Below are 12,514 nucleotides of genomic sequence, written 5' to 3' on the forward strand. Positions count from 1 at the left end.
GAGATAGAGAGATAGATAAAAGATAGATGATAGATGATAATTGATGATAGATGATAGATTAGATAGATAGATGGATGATAGATAGATGATAGATTATAGACAGACAAACAGATTGATGATACATGATAGATGATAGATGATAGGCAGATGATAGATAGATGAGAGAGAGAGAGACTGATAGGCAACTACAAAAGCTCTCTCAGAATAATAATTCTACCCAATGTGAGAGGATCACTCCATATTATCATAAGCTCTCCCACTTGATGCATTAGGTCCTCATTGATTTTTCATGCACGGTTTTCTTGGGGCCGCTTGCAAATGTAGAAATAATACAATAGTCCTTAAAATATGTAAAATTATGTTCAGGTGCCATGCTCCTGCTATCGCTCCCAACACTAGCGCACTCGAATCAATTATCTATTATTCCTGTATGTTCATCTCTCCAACTGCAAAACATATGTATCCCAATCACTGATGGGTTGACCCATTTTCTGATCAAATTTGTCTCACTTAGGGTACCAGTAAGTAGTAAAAAAATAACATCCAAGGTTTCACCTCCTCCCAATCTCCCACTCACGTATTACAGAGTATTTATTTCTTACATCAAGAATGACATACCCCAGATGTACTGGGTCTTTAATGCACATGAGAATTTCTGGAATGACAGGATCGCATGGCTTTTCAGTATCAGTTTGAAGTGTTTCACCCCCATCGTCAAATGCAGAAAGAGAGTCTGGAAATCACAGTACCCAAGAAAGAATATGAAGCCATTCCTAAACTTTCTATACTTATAATCCTCTGCTTCCCTTCATCTAGTCAAGGATAATCTACATATGTACCTATTAAAAGTCCACTATGTTAGTTTCCCTTCCCTATGCCTTTGCAAACACTTTAACCTCCACCTGGAAAATTATATCTGCCCATAAGTATACCTGAAAACTCCTGTTCGATCTCCATGACTAAGCTCAAATGCTTGTGATCTGAGAATTCTCCATTTCACAGGAAAATTAGTTGTCTTCATCTGCATGTTTGTGTGATCATACAAAATTTGGTTTCCATATCTCGTGTAACACTGTCAAGGTTATTATTGTATCATTTGGTTATTTGTAACACAGGCTGTGGAGACTTGACTCAGTACTGCACAAGTTCAAACTCTGGCTCAACCATACACTTGCTGGAAGGTGTTTGTAAGTTACAGAACTGTTCTTTGCATTTCGACAACCAGAATTGGAACCAGTGCTTCCAGCCTTGCAGGGTTACTGTGGAGATTAAATTAGGTAATATTTTAATATTTGAAAAATGCTTACAACAGGATCGGAAACATAATGTTTATTTAAACTTAAAAAATTTTGACATGCCTATACACATCCCTACACATTCCACCTTTCAAGGTGGAAGACATACCTTACATATTTATGTCTCTTACATTTCTAGCCCTGGGCCAGAAATGTGGTTGGTGCTAAAAAGAGAGAAAAACAATTAAAAAAAAAAAAAATGCTTCTCTGTCAATTTCTATAATTGACTGCTATATGCTCCAAATCAAGGGGACAAATTACTACTAAAAATAAAAAGGCAATATGCAAATATAATGATATAATAATATAATAATAGCCTACAATTATCAGTGGGATTACTATAAGCCATACAATTACATTTATATAATTTCCTCCCCACCATGAGAAAGTTATAGACATTATCCCTGGTATAAGGAAACAGGAGCACAGGTAAGAAAGCGATCATCAGAACTCAGAGCCCTCACCGAAGTCCCACCCTTGTGCCTCCATGCATGACTACAGACGCTGTGATTCCAGCCCAACGATGTTCTCATTTCAACTCGGGTCCCCAGGCTCCAACTCAGCACCACCTCGTTGACCGTTGTCTGCAGGTTTCAACTTCAAACGAGATTTAGGTTGTGATTTTCCTTCTCTCCAAGCTGAGCAATGATATTCTAGGCAGTTCTTTGGCAGAAATTTTGAGAGAGACTGACTCAGGCATACACTAGATACCATCACTGAATTTCTTAGGCTTAAATGACCTATAATTTCAATAAATTGCTGTGGCTGTTATTGATGGGAAGGGTAGCCTGGGAGGAGGCAGGATGACACTGAAATCATCAGATTATCTAGTAGCATTGTTCCATAAAGGGGGCGGGGTGTGCGTGTGTGTGCATGCGCACTCTGTTCGTGTATTTCTTGAAAGAGCAAGAACTTCGGAGGCAAACAGATTCGAGTTCAAATTCTGACTTTGCTGCTTATTCTCTAGTATCCCAACCTCTAGCTGATTATCTGTAAAAGAAGAGACCTAGCATCTCAGATGAATATTATGATAAGTAAGTAAAAATCTGCTGGACAAAAGAAAAATTTAAGACAAGGGTTTGAGACAGAGTTTGGCACATAATTACTGCTAAATAAACAATGTTTATGATGTTGGTTGTGATTTATCTTTATTTATGTCATTAACTCAAAATATCATAGTGTTTCTGTGAAATTTGAGATAATAGATTTATAACCGCAAGGAAAAATATATAAAATTTTTAGTTATTAAGGACTGAGAAGCTCCCATTCATTGTATGTGCTGCCCATAGTTCACCTTTATGTCTTCTGCAGAAAGATAATTGAATAACTGGCCGTTAATTCGGAATATTCGATTTTTTCTCTAGACCAGTAATCATATTTAATGACTGATTTACCAAAAGACAGTATTACTTCCGAAGTATATTTTAGTTCCAGTGGTGGTATATATCTTTTGTTATCATGTTGATGCATGTTTGACTTTATCAGGTAAAAATAAAACAATAATTTTTGCTAATTTTGTATGTAAAACAAATAGAAAACAACTTGGGCCTGATTATCAAACTACCCAAATTATACAAATTTCTTCCTCAAAAGTGTCGTTGAACATATCAAAGTCATACTCTGGGTTGTTCATGTGTAAGCGTATTTGTTTTTTTTATTTGGAACACTCAATTTAAGGATTAAATAAGTATTTATTTTTCTCTCAGAGTGTACCATTCCCTTCCTTGACATTTCTGGGCTATGCCTGGGAGGTGAGCTGAGAACTTGGAACTGCATTTTGTATGTATATGATGAAAGCTCTAACTAACTTAACAATAATGGTACTACAGGCATTAATTTCTCCCATGCAAATTTATGCAAATTAATGTAAATTTCCTATGGCTTGCAGGCCATGGCCTCAGAGAATTTTTGCTGTGGACAAGCAGAATTTTGAATAAGAAAGGAAAATGTGACTGAGTCGCCCTGTAATGCCTTCTTCTTAAAACTACCCTTTCCCAAACATTCACACTTGATATCATCTGACCTTCACAGCACACATCTGAAGAAGTCATTATTACTCTTTTTAAACTGTGGAAACTGAGTCTCAAAGAGGTTATTGAGTTGACTGAGATCATATAGCTGAAAAGCAACAAATTGGCTTCCTTTCTTTACACTGTGAATTTCTCCAGGCGGAGAGAAATTCATTTCTTCATATCAATCTCTATCCACAGTACTCAGTGAAGTGATTTTGCTACAAAAGAAATCTGTTAATTCATTCATATTATTGATCGTATTTACCATGTGCCCAGTGAATCACAATTTATGAGACAATCAAACAAGCAGACACATTTGTATCTAGAGGCTCATATTACAATGTTATAATCGTAGAAAAGAAAAACTGTCCAAATGCACAACAAGAGAAAATTGGTTAAATAAATTGTGAAAGATTCACAGACTGAAATATTGTATATACTTTTTGAGAAAAAAAATCTATTGATATAGAGCAGGGGTCAGCAAATTTGGCCTTCCACTTGCTTTGTATATAAAGTTTTCATGGAATATAACCATGCTCATTCGTTTATGATTGCTTTGCCCTGCAATGGTAGAGCTGAGTATTTGTGACATAGACCAAAAAACCCATAAAGACTGAAATCTTTACTATCTGACCCTTTAAAGATAAAGCTTGCCAATCTATGATATAAAGAAATATTCATAAAGTGATAGGTGAAACATGCAGAACACATAGAGGAACCATGCTTACAGATATTATGACTGTCATTCCATTTACCCCAGCTAGTTTAGATCAACCTACCAGGCTATTCAGATTGATGATGAATAATCACTGTGATTGCTTCCTGTGCTCCAGCCACTGCCCTATGACCCCTCGGGAACTGAAGATCTAGAGATGAATCAGTTAACCCTGACTTCAAGGCATTCACAGTCGAAGCACCTGGTGTAAAACACCGTTTAGAAGAAAATAGAATCTACACCAACTTTATTAAAAGGAAAAAGAGGAGAAACTAGAAAATTATGAAGTGCACACTTTACTATAAATATTGATAAAAATGAATTCCAATGACAGAATTATAAGGAGAAATTATAAAATCCAAATTAAAGGAGAATATTTTATATTCATCTATCAGAAAATAGTAAACCAAGAAGACAAAAATGATGAAGAATAAGATGATTAGAACAAAATACGATATGCTTAGGAATATTCTTATATGGATATTCATACACATTCACACACATACGTGTCAAATGCATACACACGCAAATGAATAACCCTGTGCCTATGTGTAGAGTGAGAGAACATCCATTCTTTTCCAAATTAAATGAAACACTAACATATTAAGTTACAAAGTTCTCTCTATATAAATATATACTCACATAGATTAAGTTACATATATAGCTATACTAAGGGTCCTCGAATAATGTCGTTTCCTAATAACTTTGATGAGATGCTATAGGAACTTAACTCTTGTTTATTACGTCAATTAGCCTATGATAAAACTGGTTCTGTTATTCCTCCTTTCGCTTAAAGTCACGAACTTACAGGTGACAGTAAGCAAGGACTTATGCCGTGTGTGTATATACACATATAGATACGCATACATGTATGTGAATATATAATAATATAAGTTAGTTTATGACACATTTCAGAGAATTAATACGATGACGCCCATGATCTAGGACAACAATGCAAGTAAATTTTACAAATCAATAGCAAAGATATGTTAATGCCCTTTCCCTCTCACATGCTAGGAAATATGGTGGGCTAGGAATTGAATCACAATTAAATTTTTTAAAAATCTATGCACATTAAAACTAAATTAGAAATAAATGTGAAGCGTGTCAAAACTATGTGAGCGATAAATCAATATTTAGAGACAAATATATAGCTTCAACTGAATTTATTGAAAGCTATAAAAATTTAAAATTGATTAATGTAATTAAAAATCTGTAAACAACTTATTAACATTAATAAGAGAATTAAGCAAAGTTGTTATTTATATAAAATCAACATTTGAAAAAGTTGCATTCTTATTTGTCAGTAATAACCGTTTACTTTAAAATCTAATAAAAAAACACTATTCACAGTAGCAACAATTCTATTAAGTACAGTAATAAACATTAATAAGGCTATAAAGATAATCATAAAAAATTTTTTGAAGCACTTAGAAGAAGATCCAAATAAAATATCTTCAGGTTCCTCAATTAAAATAATTAATATCACAAAGATGCCAATTTCCTCCAAGTAATTCTAAAAATTCAACACAGTTACAACCCAAATTGGTCTGTCAGGAAACATGCCTTGATGTCATAAAATTAACATGAAAGAATAAAGAGTCAATCAGAATTAAGACAACTTTGAAGAATATAAGATTGGGTATCTGCCCTACCAGGTGTGTAGATGTATTATAAACTTTGATAATTAAAACTATGTGGTCAATGCAAGAGATAGAAGATAGATTAATAAATTAAAACGGAAACCACCCAAACTGACCTGTGCTAACATAGGAACCTGACATAGTACAAGGGTGACTTTAAAAAGTAGCATGGAAAAAATGAATCACACAATAAAGTTTCAGAGAAAACTGTTTATACGTGTGGAAAATAAAATATCAGAAACCTACCTCATAACATCCTCAAAGAAGAAATTCCAGACATAATAAGAATTTCAGTATAAAAAGAGAAACTCTAAAGCTTTAGGGGAACACATCAGAAAGTATCTGGTAGTAAAGAATTTTTCAAACAAGAAACCTAATCTAATAAGAAACCTAACATAATAAGAAGCCAGATCCAACGGAACTGCCAACGGAACTGACTGGGAAATTCAATTCCATCATAAGTGAGCATTTTTGCATAACAAAAGAAAGAGTAAGTACAAGAAAAAGTGAGGCCTTCACTCGTATGCGGGATATAAAACAGAAAGCAGCATAGGAACGAAGAAAACAGTGAACAAACTTATAGACACAGGTAGCGGTGTGGAGGTTACCAGAGGGGAGGAGGATGAAGAGGACCAAGGGCGTCAAATATACGGTGACAGAAGGAGACTAGACTCGGGGGGGAGGCACACAATGCAATATACAGATGACATATCATATAGTATAGAATTGTACACTGGAAACAGACAATGTTGTTAACCGATGTTACCCCAAATAAATTTAATTAAATTTTAGGAAAAGAAAAAATAAGGCCAGATCGAGAAAAGATTGTTTATCAAGCACATAGCTAATATAAGAAAAGTATCCAGAATACAAAATAAACTCCTATAAAGTTGAAAGAAAGAAAGAGAGAAAGAGAAAGAAAGATGAAAGAGAGGGAGGGAGGGAGGGAGGAAAGAAGGAAGGAAGGAAGGAAGGAAGGGAGAAAATAAACACACACACACATCCCCCAAACCATTAAAATATTCATCATTAATGGCCATAATAGTCTAATTTCCTTCTGTGAGATCCAGGACAAAACATATGACTGATGTTGCCAAGGAGTTCTGATCAGCAGAAAGAAAGAAGAAAGAAAGAAAGAAAGAAAGAAAAGAAAGAAAGAAAGAAAGAAAGAAAGAAAGAAAGAAAAGAGAAAGATAGAAAGAAAGGAGAGAGGAAGAAAACGATTTGACAAAAAAGTTGACAGGAGACTTGTAAAGGAAAACTATTATAGGGCACAATTTAGAGAGAAAATGTGTTCGGCTTTATTAATGACCTGAAATATACAAATAAAAACAGCAACAAGACACTATTTCACACCCATCATATTGTCAAACACACAAATATCTGATAATACCTAGTTATAGTGAAAATCTGAGAAACGGAAACTATATGTTGTTGGTGGAACATGATATTGAGGCAATACGTCTGGAGAACAATGTAGGCACTGCGCGAGAAAATTTAACATATCACCGTCTTCCAGTCCAGACATTTCACTTCTGGGAATATATCAAAGAAAAATTATTCAAGTATATAAAAAATGTGGAATAGTCTTTAACGAAATTTAAAACACATACATGATCAATATCATCAGCCAACTAGGAATTAAAGAAAACATTCTCAACCTATTTGAAGGCATCTACAAAAAAATTATAATATCAGTCCCAAAGGCAAAAGGCTTGATAATCCCATTTATAATCAGAAACAGGAAAAGGAAGCCTTCTCTGCCCACTTCCACTCAACGTTGTACCTTATGTTCTAAGTAGTACAATAAAGCGATTAAAAAATAAATAAATAAAGTCATATAAATTGGGGGGGGAAATGAGATTAAAACTTCAATTGTAGAGGGTATCATCATATACCTAGGAAGTCTTAAAGAATCTCCAAAACACCACAACTAATAAGTAAAATTCATCAGTTTGATAGACTGTAGGGTCAATATAAAAGTAAATATATTTCAACATGCCATGTGCTATGGACTAAGTGTTTATGCATCGCCCAAATTCACATGTTGGAATCCTAACCCCCAACATGATGTTACTAGGAAGGCCTTTGGGAGGTGCTAAGGTTGCAAGGGCGGAGCTATAATAAATGGGATTAGTGTTCTTATCAAAGAGATCCCAGAGAGATCCCAGAGACCTCCCTCACCCCCTTCAGTCGTGCGAGGTCACAGGAAGAAGATGGGCATCTATGAACCAGGGAGTTGGCGCTGGCCAGACACCCAGTCTGCCAGCCCCTTGACCTTTGACTTCCAGCCTCTAGAACTGTGAGAAATAAATGTATGTTGTTTTAAACCACCCAGTCTATGGCCTCCTGTTATAGCAGCCCACACAGACTAAGACACTAGGACTAAACAATGAATACATACTAGAAATAAAACTGTAAAATGCTACAAAGAAAAATTAAAGGTGACCCAAATAAGAGATATTCAATGCTAACTGAATGTAAACCTTTTTAATCTGCTTTATAAAAAAACAGAAGGAGGAGGAGGAGGAGGAAAAAATGTCTAAACCAATTCTAAAATATATATGAAAGAGCAGAGGACCTAGAATAGCTAAAATAATTTTGAAAAAGAACACATGTAAAGTACTTATGCTTCCTGATTTCAACACATATTATAAAAGTACAATTAAACAGTGTGATATTGGTACAAGAATGAGTATATAAGTGAATTAAGTAGAATTCAGAATCTAAAAATAGAACCACACTTACATAGTTAATTAATTTTTCCAAAGATACTAAGGTTATTCAATGAAGAAATGACCTTTTCTTTCAACAATAGAATCAACTAGATTATCTGTATAAAAAATATTGACCCTAATCTCACACCATAGAAAAATTAACTTAGTATGAATTATAGACTTAAACATGAGAGCCGAAACTATGAAGTATCTAGAAGTAAACCCAGGAGGAAAATCTCTGTGGCAATGGGTTAGGCCACCATTTCTTAAACAGGAGAGCAAAATCACAAACTAAGAAAGAAAAAAATTAACAATGTCTTCATCAAAATTAAAAACCTTTGATTTGAGAGACACTGTTAAGGAAATGAAAAGCCAGGCCACAGACTGGGAGAAAATATTTGCAAATCGTATATCTGACAAGGAGTTTCACGCAGATTATAAAGAGAGCCTTATCACTCAATAGCAAGAAAACAAACAAATCAATTAAAAAATTGGCAAAACATTTGAACAGACACTTTACCAAAGAAGATATATGAATGACCGATAAGCACATGAAAAGAAGCTTAACATCAATAGTCACGATAAAAAGTAAAAATAATTGCAGAATGGTTCTATTCATAACATTTAAGAACACGTAAAGAATGTCATACATAAAATTACATTTATGGAGTTATAGCAGCATAAATATATGCAAATATACTTATATATATGAATTCATGCATATATAGGAATATATTAATAATAATAGAGTATTTGCAGATATTTACATTAAATATATATTAGCATAAAAACTTGTATGGAAATATTAGTGATTTTGAGGAAGAAAGAGAGAACTCTGGGATAGTAAAGCGATACATAAGACATTTAAACTATTTCTTTAACATTTAATTTCTTAAAGTTTGTTAGAATTTGAGAGAGTATAGGCCATACTCATAGGATATATATATATTAATGTACAAATCCATAATCTCTTGGCTGAAAACTTTGGGGAAGGTGTATTCATAATTCAAAAGTTTTTTTTAGATTTTAGAAAAGTAAAATGATCCATGTACTGCATATGACTTAACAGCCCCAGCAGTGTCTGAGGCAGCAACCTGTAATTAAACACGTGAATATTTCTGCCGCAAAAGATCTGAATATTCACACAAAGAGGGCTATGATAATGATTATAAATAGCCTCACTTCAGTTCAGGTCAGGATTGAGTGCCAAACGAGTTGGCTACAAAGTTCTTTAAGAATGTAATTCTGCAACTTTTCAGATTTTGGTATTGCTAATAAGACATTGCAGATCCCCAGCCGTTTGTCGTAGGCTTGACATATGAAAAATAATTATAAAGAATGGGCGACTTCACCTTCCAAACTGAGCTCTCTCCAGTTTCCTACACAATGAGTTTATGCATAAAAATAAACAATTATGATACGTACTGAGCTGAGATTTGTCACCACCTTCCCTGGCCTCTTCCCTCAACAGATGCAAGGAACCCTCCACTGACACAGCTCTGACTGTGTGTTCTTTGCTGGGTTCAGGTTCAAGTACAAGTGTGCTCTCTGTGTTTGCCCCCACCTTTCTTACCCCACATTGCGAGGACTCTGGGGCCTCTTCCTATCTCCTTACCCTCGCTTCCGAGTTCTTAGTCTTTACCCCTGCAAAAGCTCAAAGCTAAATTTAAATTTAGCTTGTTCTGTGCCCTTCCAATACGCTCAGCAAAATAGCGGCTGCCTGTTTAACTCTTTAACTTAGAAGTGGCTTTTATCTGATGGCCGATAGGGCAGATTTCCCTATGACCTGCTTGTGCTGCTCTGCCTACCATCTCTGTTGTCATCAACATACTCTGGTTGCTGTGGTGATAAAGGGGGGCATTGACAGTCCCGTTCAGAGTAAGAGTCCCTTCCTGTGTGGCGTCCTCGCTGAGAACACATTCACCACTAGACCAGGCGAGGATACTTCCTGTGTCACACCATCAGCCATCCCCCTAGGCAGCAGCAAGAGCACAGGCTGCAACTGAATCACTTCCTGCTCATGCTAGGTGGGTTCACGGTTCTCAGATCTGGGTATTTCATAGGTCTGTTAAGAAAGCTTCGTGAAAAAGTTTTGAGGCTACTGTAGGGTTGACAATATTTGTATTTTGCAAAGTTAGACATTAACAAACGCACAAGCTACCACCTCTTATCGACATCATTCGGCTTTTTGAAATATGTACAATATTGAACCTTTTGTCACAGACCAACAGAAAACTTTCCACAAAAGGTCTTGGTGCGTGAACTGCATTTATGAACCGTTAGACAAATGTCCAGTTAAAGAATAAATGTGTGTCAAGCCACAGATTTGTAGTTTTGCTCTGAAATAGTCACTAGGTTTCTGCCTGTTAGTGGGCAATTTCTTGACAAGTTAGAAAATATATAACCAAATACAAACATTTATAGAACATTCAACACCTTTTCCCTATAAGTGGAAAAGAAGAAATAGCGTTCACGGCAATGATCCATGTTTTTAAATAGCTCTGATTTCATTCCTGCAAGCCTCCTCTCTGTCACTTGAAGTCACCTTTCAGTAACAGGAAATAATCAGAGATGCAAGAAAAGATTTATATAGAAGGCTGCTCCTTGTAATTTACTTCACACCCACACACACACACACACCACACACACCAAAGGGGCAGCTTCCTACATTGCCAAAACTGGGGAAACGGGTAAATAAATATTGGGGTGCATATTGTGGGAAATTATGAGGCCTTCAGAAATCACACATTTTAGGAATATGGATTCATACAGGAAAACGGTTACGATTGACATAAAGTGAGACAAGCAAGACACACAACTACGTTCACTGATGTCGCTGTGGTAAGGCTTATACGTAACACACAATTGCCGGTGATTCTCTCTCGTGCTTCCCTCTAAATTATCATCTGTATACTGAGGTGTTTTCTTTTTCAACTTTTCAAAAATTAACATGTATTATTTTTATAAACAGGAAAGGTTCATTTATATTCATTTTAATCAAAAACTAACTATAGTGATCAGAAGCTACCTTATCTGCCTCTTGGAACTGAGGTCCTCAAATTATGTCTCTATCTGTTTGTTACACCTGTCCATTCTTTATTAGAGTATCACCACTTTATTAAACAATATTGGGTTGAGTCTTAAGTCACTGATGACGTAGCCAATCAGCTAAAACCTGACTGATTTAAAGCCACCCGTTCAAAATCTGAAAGAATTCAGATAATTATTCACATTATTGTATCTGATTTGCTAGGCAAATTGATCGTGTAGTAAGAATTAATGAGGAGACATACTTAAAATATTTGTTTACATCTTGGCAGGCAATTCTGAAGCATAAAGTAGTATTTTAACTGTATATGGTTCTTCTCTGCCCATTAAAATGGGTCCCCTGTGTGGGCCTACAGTGGTGGTACTTTCTCAGCCAGATCAAGATGAAATATAACAGAGTAATTAAGTCTTTGACAGGAGTCAACCTGCTTGGGTCTGAGTCTTGGTTCCATGTCTTGGTGGCTATGTGACTTTCACGAAAATTGCTGAACAGCCCTAAGTCTCAGATTTTCATTTGCAAAATGCAGGTGATACAGAAAGCTCTCTGGTCAAGTTTTCGAGGCCACTCATTCATTTATTCATAATTCAGAACAAGAAGTCCCTGAGCACGTTACCAGCCACCAGGGCAGTGCAGAGAACATGACAGACAAATCTCCCACCTTTGTGGAACTTATGTTCCGTTTGGGGAGAAATACAGTTAACCAGCAGGCAGTAAATGCTGGTTTGCAGAGCTGTAAGAAAACGTAAAGGAAAATAACGCAGGACCTGGGAGCAGAGAATGGTGGGGTCTTGTATATATTTCAGATAAGGGGGTCGTGAAAGCATCCCCGGGTGGGAACTGAGAGCCAGAGCAGGTCAGAGGGGAGGGCAAGATGAACGAGTTTCCGAAACAACAAGGAAGCCGCTGTCCAGGCCCCGAGGGACAGGGACAGGGTAGCAGCAACAGGAGAGAGGGAGGGGGGCAGTGTGCACCCCGAGAGCTGGCGATTGATTTTAGCTCAAAATTAAGCTCCTGGAAATACCTGAAGCATGGCACGTTGAGCTCTTATTTGTGTTTTTAAATGTCCCCCTGGCGCCTGTGCGG

The sequence above is a fragment of the Pteropus alecto genome, unplaced genomic scaffold, assembly GCF_000325575.1.
Source record: "Pteropus alecto unplaced genomic scaffold, ASM32557v1 scaffold8, whole genome shotgun sequence".
Classification (NCBI taxonomy): Eukaryota; Metazoa; Chordata; class Mammalia; order Chiroptera; family Pteropodidae; genus Pteropus; species Pteropus alecto.